Source organism: Carlito syrichta, unplaced genomic scaffold (genome assembly GCF_000164805.1).
Source record: "Carlito syrichta isolate Samal-C Ts95f unplaced genomic scaffold, Tarsius_syrichta-2.0.1 Scaffold306694, whole genome shotgun sequence".
Classification (NCBI taxonomy): domain Eukaryota; kingdom Metazoa; phylum Chordata; class Mammalia; order Primates; family Tarsiidae; genus Carlito; species Carlito syrichta.
Window position 1 is genome coordinate 1,166,884 of NW_007250790.1, and position 11,161 is coordinate 1,178,044.

Consider the following 11,161-nt stretch of genomic DNA (forward strand, 5'->3'; position numbering starts at 1 on the left):
TGGTGCTCACGCCAAAAACTAGAAGGGTCCAGGAAAATGACTACCACCAACTCAACCAAGCCAAATCCCCAAAAGTATCTGCTATGCCATGTATTCTCTGTTTTTGCTAGCAAAGTTTAAAATAACCTCTGATATATAATATACATCTCTAGATTTGGTGAATTAGTTCTTTCTATTCCTGTCACAACAGAGGAACAGAAAGAATTTGAAGGCACACAGAAAGGACGAAAGTCTATTTCTAATTTTTGGCTGCAGGGCTACATTTTCTCTCTCACCCTTTGTCATAATATAGTCCCAAGAGATATGTTCTGTTTGGACATTCTGCATGATATCACATCAATCCCTTCCCTCTATAACATAATGATGATTGAATAGGATGTGTAAAGGGAGCTAGAGTGCTGGAAACCTTGGTAAGAAGATGAGAGATAAGCCCTATGGAGATTTAGGGGCCTGGCATATCAGTGACATTTTTACCTGATTTTACCTGCTAGAAAAAAGCATTGCTCTATGTCATGCACACCATTTAGACAAGTGTGTTGCTATGCCATTTACATTCTATGAAGGAATTCAGACCCAACTTTCATTGACTACATATGACAACTGAAAGACCACTTGAAACAGCACAGCCTAGTTGAGGCTGTGAGGCCAACAGCAGCAGCAGACAACAGAACAGCTGGTGCAGCAGCAGGCTGGTATGGAGGGGTTATTCTTGAACAAAGATTTCAAGCATGCTATCAGTCTAAGAGATGGAAGAGCAAATAATACCATGTTGTGCAAAGAGCAGCAGGCCTTGTAAATCAAAAGGGAAATAGTATATGCACGTGTCACTGAAGAGAAGAGGTTATAGCATATTTATTGACCTTTTAGTGAAAACCATCAGTATAGTGCTTCAGCCATGAAAAAGGGTGGTATTTAGATGCTCTTATATTTTAATTTCCAATCAAAAGTAGAGGATTAAGAAGCAAAATTATGTATTTTATGTTCTAGATGCAAAATTAATGTGTTTTATTTGTTGTACTCATTTTTTAAGATCTTGATTAAGTTAGCATTTCTTTTTATTTTTTAATTTTTAAAATTTTTATTTTAAAGATTTGGGGTATAATTCAGGGTTAAATATACAAATGATCATTGTACAGGTAAAGTTTGGGCCTTACTTTGGTTCCCACTTCAGCTGGTTTGAGATCAGGCACCCTTATTGATGAAGCGAAGTTAACCTTTCAATCTATAGTACTGGTCTTCTTTTTCTAACTGGATATCTTAATCTCTGAATGCAAGAACTATGTTTTATATTTATTTGTGTATTTTACTGCACTGTGCTAGTGCTGCTTCAATACCAAGCATTCATTAAGTATCTGGTGATTCCTTTTATTAAGTTGATGTCTAAAAGCGAGACCCATATAATGTAGTCAAATGACACAGACTCTGGAGACATGCTGGAGTAGAATTTTTAGCTCCTTCATTCACTGTGTGACTTTGGATAAGTTCTTAACTACTCTAATTCTTATTCTTTTAATAACATCTACCTTGCGGGATTTTTTGTGAGAATTAAGTATTACATTACCTAGTACTTTACATGAAATACAGTAGAGGTTTTAATAAACGGTAGACTCTATTATCAGTTTTGTCTTTTTTAAATGTAATATAAGACTTGGTGAAAACAGCATCATCACTGGATAATCAACTCCTTAATTTATGTATTTGTGCATGCTTTGCATATGTCAAGGATAAAATCTCACATGAATATTGTTAAGTGATACATTTAAAATATATATATAATTTGTGTCTGAAATCATCAGAGAGGTCACCAAGTCAAACCTACCTTGCCATCCAGTATTTGAATACTTCCAGAAACAGGTCTCTTACCACCTCAAGTATTGAGGCAGTTCTTAAAAGTTAGAATATTCAATCTTTAAGATGAAAACAGGCTGGACCTGGTGGCTCACCCCTATAATCTCAGCACTTTAAAAGGCAGAGGTGAGAGTATTGCACTAGTCCAGGGATTTGAGACCAGTTTGGGCAACTTGGTGAGAACTTGATTCTACAATAAATCAAAAAGCTAGCTGGGCATAGTGGTGCATGCCTGTGGTTCCAGCTACTTGGAAGGCTGAGGCAGAAGGGTCACCTGAGCCCAGCAAGTCAAGGCTGCCGTGGCCTTGAGCATGCCACTGCATTCTGGCCTGGATGACAGAGTGAGACTCAAATTCAAAAAAAAAAAAAAAAAAGATGAACAAATTAGGATGCTTGTAACTTTCCTCTCACTGACTTTAATCTTTCCTCCTCGAACAGTATAGACAAAACCGTATTGCACATAAGCTCTTTAAATAAGGTAATGGAAATAATATTAATACCAAGAGACTAATGTAAATACCACATTGATATTATTGATATGTGAGATGGTGAGTCAAGGAAGTCTTTAGAGACTGGGCTTCTTGAATGGGTGCTAACTCCTATGGCCCTTCATATCATCACCGTACACACATAGGACTGAGATTCCTCTCTGTTCCACAGCCCCCTGCCCATATCTATAGCCTGGTTAACTCCAAGACAGTGACCAAAAAGACTGCCATGTGGTAAGTACTCAACAAATGGTTTAAGAGAGAGTTTAGCATACAAAATGTCATCATTAAATGTTAGCTATTAATTTATTTGTCGTGATAAAACATGAGGAATTCATGTTCGGCTTGTTCTTCAGCTGATATCTGGGTTGAAGGGTAGTGGCTAAAACATGTGCAAAGTTTACAGATGGTGCATAGCTCTAGTTTCCCCAGTCTCTGACTTTTGAATCAGCAGGAAAGGAAGTACAGCACAGAAAGGTTAGGGAATCACTTGCCAAAGCAATTAGCCATATTTGTCATAGTGTGTGTAAGTAGAGAGAGAAAAATTCAGTGATTACACAACAGATCTATAACTCAATCTCTCTCAGTCATGACTTAGGTAGGTAGGTATTTGGATAGATTTGGAACTCATTCTGATTTGTAACACAAATCTAGCTAATAAAATTATAAGGAAAATATCTCCCCTAGCAGATTGTCTTATTACCTTTCTTTTATTTTGCTAAATAATATACAACAATGCATTGTTTTTGAGTGCAACCTTTATTGTAGAAGGGAGTGATTTGTTTATCACATGTTAAAAACAAAACAAGCAGCAACAACAACAAAAAAGAGCACCTCTCTCAGAACAAATTTATCCCATTTTATGGGAGAAAGAAACCCACATACCCATCTATCCTTGTGGCTGTGCTGGGTCTGGAATCCCTGAGCGCCCCTTTTATTCTTCCCTGCAGAACTGATCTCCTCTGCAGGCTGCATTTCCCAGGCCTCAGTGTTGGCAGGTCTCCAGCTGGGTGCAACCAATGCAAGGCACTGTTGGAAAACTGCAGGGTCCCACCTATGCTGGTGGTAGTAGTGGGGAAGCAGAAGAGGAGAGAGCTAGGACATTTCTTTTTATACTCCACCTTGAGCAGCTTTCTAGTAGGAATCCTGAGTTTTCTGTGGCTTCAGCTCCCCACTGCAGTGTGGTTTGGATATGATTCTGTCTCCTGCATTCTGGTTAACAGTGACTTTTCTCTTTGTCTCTCCTGCCTAAGGGTGCAGTGGCTTCATATTGGTCCTGATGTTTAGGATTAATCACCATTACCTGTTTGCTCTTCTAGTCCTTCTACTGTCCATGTAAAGAAAACACACACACACACACACACACACACACACACACACACACACACACACACACACACTCACACACACACACACAGAAAAAACAAAAAACCCAACTCTAATAAATTCCTTGTGTGGTAAATACTTGTTGAGGATTCTATCTTTCTGATTAAAGCTTCACTGATACAATGTCCTAGAAAAACAATGCAAAAGGAGACAAAGGATTTTTTTTTTTACTATTTTAGCACCCACAGAATCACAAAACTTCCCTATGTATGATTTTCCAGTTATATCAGAACTATTCTTGACTACCTTATATAACTGATTTCTTTGAGAATAGAATGGATTGTGAAACACTATGTTTTGAATAACTAAGATTCTTTAAAAATAATTGAGGTTATTGGGGGGGTCTTAAAGTCAGCATACTTACTCATAGTTCTAGTTGAGATACTAGGGGTTGCTGTAACAAAATACCATAGACTGAGTGGCTTGAACCGCAAACAATTATTTCTCATAGCTCAAAAACAAGATCATCAGATTTCATGTCTGGTAACGGTTCTCTTCCTGGCTGGTAGAAGGCAGCCTTCTTGCGGCATCCTCATATAAAGGAGAAAGAAAGTTCTGGTCTCTTAGAAGAACATGTATCTCATCATGGTGGCTCTACCCTCATGACCTCATCTAAAACTAATTATTTCTCAGAGGACTTACCTCCAAACACCATCACCTTGGGGATTTGGGCTTCAGTATACGAATTGTTGAGGGACACAAACATTCAGTCTATTTCACTATCATGGTGACAAAAGCATTTTAGAGATAAATGCACATATTAAAAGTAGATAGTGAATAAGAATTTTAAGTGATTCAGGAAAAGAAAATTTCAAAGGGGATGGGACACAGTCAAAGAAATGTAGGTAGTGCCAACTTTAAATCTTCTTTCCCTTTCCAAATGCGCATCATTTTATAAATAATGAAAGTGATGCTTAGAAAAATTGATTTTCTAGAGGCCACACTCTTAGATTAGAGTTAGGAGTAGAATTCAGATCACCTGAATTTCAGATAAGTGAGTTTTCAACAACTCCATGCTGCCCCTCTTCTTTTCAGTAGAAAATATTTTTGTCAGCACATTGACTTTCTAGTAATGAAAACAATAAACTAAGACTAGATAATAAATTAGGTGTAGTTTGCTTTGAAATTTTAAGATGTGGTGTCAAAATGAAGTGATTTTTGAAAACATCTAACATGGGCGATAGAATTGAGAAAAAAATAACAGGATAACTTGTATGTTTCATATGCAAATATAGGGAGATAGAATTTACTTAGGGAAACTGATGGTTTCGCTTATGAAGAAAGCTGTGCTGATATTGGAGTAACAGATTAGATGGCATGGCAAGGTACTTGTAATTTAAACGCTCAGTTAGAAGAAAGATTGAGAAGTTAAAATGAGATCTGATGTTTTCTTGTGTATTAACATTTTCTTTAACTGTTTGGCATTTCAGCAAATAGTTATAAACCTACCGGAAGAAAGTAGACTTTTAAATAAAATAAGGGGATAAATGAATTATTCTTGTCAGCTCACCAAATAACTTTTGAGACTGACTCGGCCAGTGTCAAAATGAATGGTAGACAATAAAAACTGATTGAGATCAAATATATTTAGGTTTTTACATTTTAATACGAACACTCATGAACATTTGAAAAGAAGGAGATAAATTGTAAGGCAAATCATTTTGTTCTAAAGATACTCAGAAGCTTTGAAAAACAAGAGCAAGATATGTTTAAAGTCAATATTTTCAGGTTAACTGGAAAAAAATCAAAGTAGTAGAAATTAGGTCAGGTTACTGAAGGAAGAAAGATGTAAAAAACTAAGAGCATTAAAACACAACAATAAAACTAAACAAACAATCAAGTGGGAAAAATAGTCCTTAAATGTAATAGGCAATAAAGAAAGAACAAATAGGTAGTATTTATTATCTGTCAAAGAAGGGAAAATGGCCAGCACATAGTAGCATAAAAACTGAATCTTTTTAATATATGCATTCCTGTTTTTTCACATAAGATTATAGATTGAATGATTGACTCATTGCAGGGCTTATGTTATCAGGAAAATAAATAGAGTACCTGGATATATTGTTATTGCTGAATATCCAGGCATACTTAAAGAACTAAAGACACATTTGCAGTACTATTAGCTTCAATTAGAAAGGAATAGATAATAAATTCCAGAAAATCAGTAAAAGGAAAGTACTATGCTTATCTTGGAAAACTGTAGAAAAAAATGATTGGTCTAAAAATATATTAAAACCAAATAATAATAGTCCTTGCTTTTGCATAGTCCAGATATGTACACATTTCAGTTATCACATTAAAATTAAATAACACTAGTTCCCAACAATATGCTTCAAGTCTCAGTTTCACTATACATTAACCATGAATAATCACACAAAGTACAATCTTACTGCTAGCTCTTCAGTCCACAAGTCACTACCCATCATGATGAACTGCCAGTTACATCACTTCAATCAAAACCTGTGGGTAACTGATCACCATGCATCTGTTTATTCAATTCAACTACAGACAACAAAGAGCGTAATTATGTTTCTACCTTGTCTCCCAGTGATAAACTCATGCCATATTTTACAAAAACAGGTGATCAGAAAAGGGCATTGGCCAATAAGGATGAAAATGCAGCTAAGAAACAAAAAGTGACACTATTGGAAGTGCAATTCTAATTTGACACAAGTGGAGTTTAGAAGTAACTGATAATGTGAATGTTGCACTGCTGCTGTCCCAAAGACTCTAGAAGTACAGCCAGAGAATTTGGTGAAGGTGACTTTATATACATGAAAGAAAAATGTGGCTATGGAAAAAAAATGTGGTACATATACACGATGGAATATTATGCAGATATAAAGAAGGACAAACGTATGGACTTCTCAGCAACTTGGATGGATTTAGAGTTGATCATACTCAGTGATTTATCACAGAAACAAAGAACAGAGTACCATATGTTCTCACTCATAAGCAGAACTTGAACAGTTATCGTACTACCATGAGAAAGGGATTGGCAGTAGTGGGAAACTGCCTGGGGGTGGGGGGGGGAGGTGGAATTGGCAGTTGAGGGAAACTTCTAGGGGAGGGAGGGGAACACCTCATCAACAAAGATACCTGCATAATCGACGTCTGTATACCTAACCCTGAATTGTACCCCACATCTTTGAAACAAAAAATAATTTTAAAAGAAGAAAGAAAAAAAAGGGGGGGGGGAGAAAAAAAGGATAAAGTTATCTTAGAGAAATTGATGCTGGCAAAAACTTCACTTTCAAGGAAATAAAAAATATTTCCTGAAATATTAAACACTGAAAGTGCAAATAATACTTAATAAGCGGATGCAAACTTAGGGCAGAGTATGACAATTCACTGAGGCCTAGAAAAGATGCTTACTCCATATCGTAAGTTATACTATGAGAAAGGAAGCAAGAATTTTCAAATTACTCCGTTTTTTTAACAAATAAAATATTTTAAATTATGTTTTCTAATGTTTTAAATTAGAATGTAAAAATGCGTGCTACTTTTAATATTTTTCATTTTCCTATGTATTTATAGACGATAGTAAGAATTTTTAAGATTTTGACAAAAATTTTGTTTGACTGAACAACCACAATGTTTGCCACTGATTATTAAAATTGTTTTGCACGGTTTCAGCCTTACAGTTTCATGACTGCATGGCTGTGCAAAGCAAGAATTGCCTATGTTAACAACTGATTTGTGGATACTTAGAATGATATAGCATACTGTGACATTATTTTTTGTAAAGAGCAAGGTACTCATGTTAATTTTACTTTTTATCAATCTACAGGAATGAGAAAGGGATAGATACGTTAGATATTTTATTGAATGCTTAGATATATCTTACAAAAATAACTTGTATAGGATTATTGAGTACTTACTCTGTACCCTCTACTGTGCTAGAACTTGTAAAGAAAACAAAAGCATTTCATCAATAGCTCTATAAAATAATTATAAATCTAAATGAGCACAAATGAAGCAACTAGAGAACAATTAAGTACTATATTATATTCTCTTCTGATAAGAAGAGATTAATGTGATAATATAAAGCTTCCTAGGGAATTGAGCTAGGGCAGAGTGAGAATTTGAATTAAGAGGTGAACCATGAGAAGGAATTAGAAAACAATTTGAAATTTTTTGGTTGCATAACTGCTTGTAAATACTAAAAATATCTGGTGGTTCATGCTTGTAATCCCAGCACTTTTGGAGGCTGAGGTGGGAGGACTGCTTGAACCCAGGAGTTTGAGAACAGCCTGAGCAACATAGTGAGACTTCGTCACTACAAAGAATAAAAATAAAAATAAAATTATTAAATCACTAAAACAGATTAATGCAATATACATAATAGGATGGTGGGAGAGAAGAAAAGAACATATAGCAATACCAATTACCTCATCATTTATGAAGAGGACCATTCAGTATGTAGCTTAAAAATCATACTGTTTTTCTCTATTATTAATCTCAGAAGTAAGAAACTAATAACTCATGTTGTTTAAGTACACTTATCTGGAAATTAGGATATATTTCTATTTATTTCAGTTTCTTTTTTGTGAAATAGAATTAATAATACTTTTTTTTTTCTGAGAGAGGGACTGTTTCTTTATTTCAAAAAGACACTTATCAATATGCAGTATCAAAACAGGTACACTACTGGTTTCTCTTTCTCCCAATTGGCCCCAAAGAGACCACACCAAAGGAAAGTAAATTTTAAGTCAATAAGCTGCAGGATGTACACCTAACAGACTTCATAGAAACCTTACCAAAAAGTGGGGACTGGGTAGGGAAAGAAACTTCAAAGATCAGCACACTGCCAGCCCACAAACTGTAGGCTCTCACAGCCAGTTGGGGTGGCCAGGGCACCCTAAACCCAAAGAAGCAAAGCTTTAAAATAATATAAAATTTAAAAAGTTTCGTAATAAGCTATTCAAGATTTCTCCAGCACTGACTGATACAAAACACAATGAAATGGCACTTTTAGAGACAGCAGCTTCAGACCCCAAAAAGGGTAATGAGATGAGTTTCATATGGCTAAATCAGTGGCAAAAATCACAATTTTCTTTCAAAAATGCAGGAGAGCGATTAAGTGGTCACCTCAACATAAGGGGCACATGATCCATTCTGTGAGTGGTTGGGAAGGGAGTAGACATAGATCAGAAATTTGGTCTCAGAGGTCTCACCATCTTAATTTGGTCACTTCTAATGAAAAAAATAAAAAATAAAAAAAAGTTGTCCAAAGACACCTTAAAGCTGAAAACCTGAACAGCACATTTTTGTCGTTGTTTTGGCTAACTCCTCCTGGAATCACCTTTCTGGTTTGGCTAGTACTTTGTACAGAGCAATGAGGTTTCCCATAGTGGAGACCTTTCCAGGGCTCTGTTTGGTTCTCAGTAAGGCAGGCCCACACTTTTTTCCCTTCTCCATGGAGAGGGTAATATGTATTAAACAAAAAAGTCACCTTCCAAAAGAGAAAAAGGGATTAGTTTGCTGCTTCAGAGCTGTGGAATTATTTGGAATATTTTTACCAACGGTTGCTTCAAAAGACCAAAAAGGTTAATTACAAAATGTGTATATCACAACATGTTTTTAAAGACATTTTGCATTGTGCGCACATTCCCTTAAATGCTGTTCCCAAATGTGCTCAGCCTCTAGCCCAGCTGGAATCTCTGGGAAGGGGCAGAGACGGTTTGGCGAAAAAGACACAGGAGCGTGGAGGGAATGGCGAAAGGAGAAAGCAGCCTTCCAGTTAAAGATCAGCCCTCAGGTTAGAGGTCATCTTCAGGCAGGCTGGCCTCAGGCGGAGTCGGGGTCAGAGGGAGGATCAGCGGCAGGGTGGGCCTGGGGTGCTCTACATCTCATTCAGGTCCAGCAGAGTCTGGTCCAGCATCCTTTGTGTACAGAGGTGCTCCTCTTTGGTGCATTTCAGTTTATCTTCCAAATCATCAACTGTCTTTTCCAGCTTGGCTACTGATCTCTCCGCAAACTCAGCACGGGTCTCCGCCTTCTTTAGTTTATCAGTAAGAATCTTGATCTCTTCCTCATATTTGTCTTCTTTTTGAGAGTACTTTTCTTCAGCAGCACTCAGACACTTCAGGTTCTGGTCCATCAGTCTGATCTACCCATCCATCTCTCGTCAACGGGATTCTGCCAGCTCAGCTCGCTCCTCTGTGCATTCCAGGTCTCCTTCAATAATCACCAACTTACGAGCCACTCTTCATATCTCCTATCTGCCTCTTCTGCGATGTGCTTAGCTTCTTTGAGTTGGATTTCCTGGCGTTCCATCTTTTCTTCACCTTTTAAGGCCCGGTTTTCAATAACCTTCATACCTCTCTTGCTCTCATCAGCAGCTTTTTCTGCTTCTTCCAGCTTTTGCAGGGCAGCGTCCAGGCGCTCCTGAGCACGGTCCAGCTCCTCTTCGACCAGCTGGATCCTACGGTTCAAGGCGACCACCTCAGCCTCAGCCTATTCTCGGCCCGCCTTTCTTCTTCCACTTCCCGCTGCTGCCGCTCGGCTCTTTCCTCGGCATCGTCAGCCGGCTGCTGCAGGACCTGGATCTTGTGCTTCACCGCCTGGATGGTGGTGATTCCAGCCATGGTGCCCACCCAGCTGCGGCTCGAACTCGGTTCCTGCCTCCTCCGCTCGGCGCTGCAGCCGCTTCTCCTAATAATAAATTTAATAGATATTTAACTTAGAGCACATATACTATTAATACTTCATTTTCAAATCATCCTTCTACTTTCTCTTTGCTTGTTCAATGTAAATGAATAGAAAAATATTTAGTATAATAATCTGCAAATATGAAAGGTGATTTTTAATCTGGGAGTATTGGCAATTCTAAATGATTTGTTATTCTTTTGTCTTGGAATTTTTATACAGTTTCAATTTCTGTGTTTTGTACAGATATTTCAATTTATGAAAAATCATCACTTATTCATAGTGATTTGGGTGCTCTATGAAAAAGATACCTGCACGCACATGTTTATTGCAGCATTATTCACAATAGCAAAAACATGGAATCAGCCATGCTGCCCATTGAAAGAGGACTAAAAAAAAATGTACATATACATGATAGAATATTACACAGACATAAAGAAAGACAAAATTATGAACTTCACAGCACTTGGATGGACTTAGTCTATAATTCTGAGTGATCTATCACAGCAACAAAGAACTGATTACCACATATTCTCACTCGTAAACGAACCTTGAACAATTATTATAATACTGTGAGAAAGGGATTGGCAGTAGTGGGAAACTGCAGGGGGAGAGTGGGAACACACCTCATCAACAAGAGTACCCACATAAAGAACATTTGTATACCTAACCCTGAATTGAACTCCACATTAAAAAAAAAAAATTAATTTAAAAAATAATCACTTAAAGTAATATGTAATCAATACACAAATTTTGGAACCTATGAGAAAGTTAAAAGAGGTGAAAAA

At 37.0% G+C, this 11,161-nt stretch overlaps 1 pseudogene across 1 annotated transcript; it reads right to left on the reverse strand.

Moving 5' to 3' along the window:
- Positions 1-8,879: 8,879 nt before the first annotated feature.
- Positions 8,880-10,312, reverse strand: LOC103265611 (annotated as a pseudogene). The gene has a single exon (XR_002482259.1). The product of XR_002482259.1 is annotated as a tropomyosin alpha-3 chain pseudogene (transcript).
- Between the last annotated feature and the right edge of the window lie 849 nt (positions 10,313-11,161).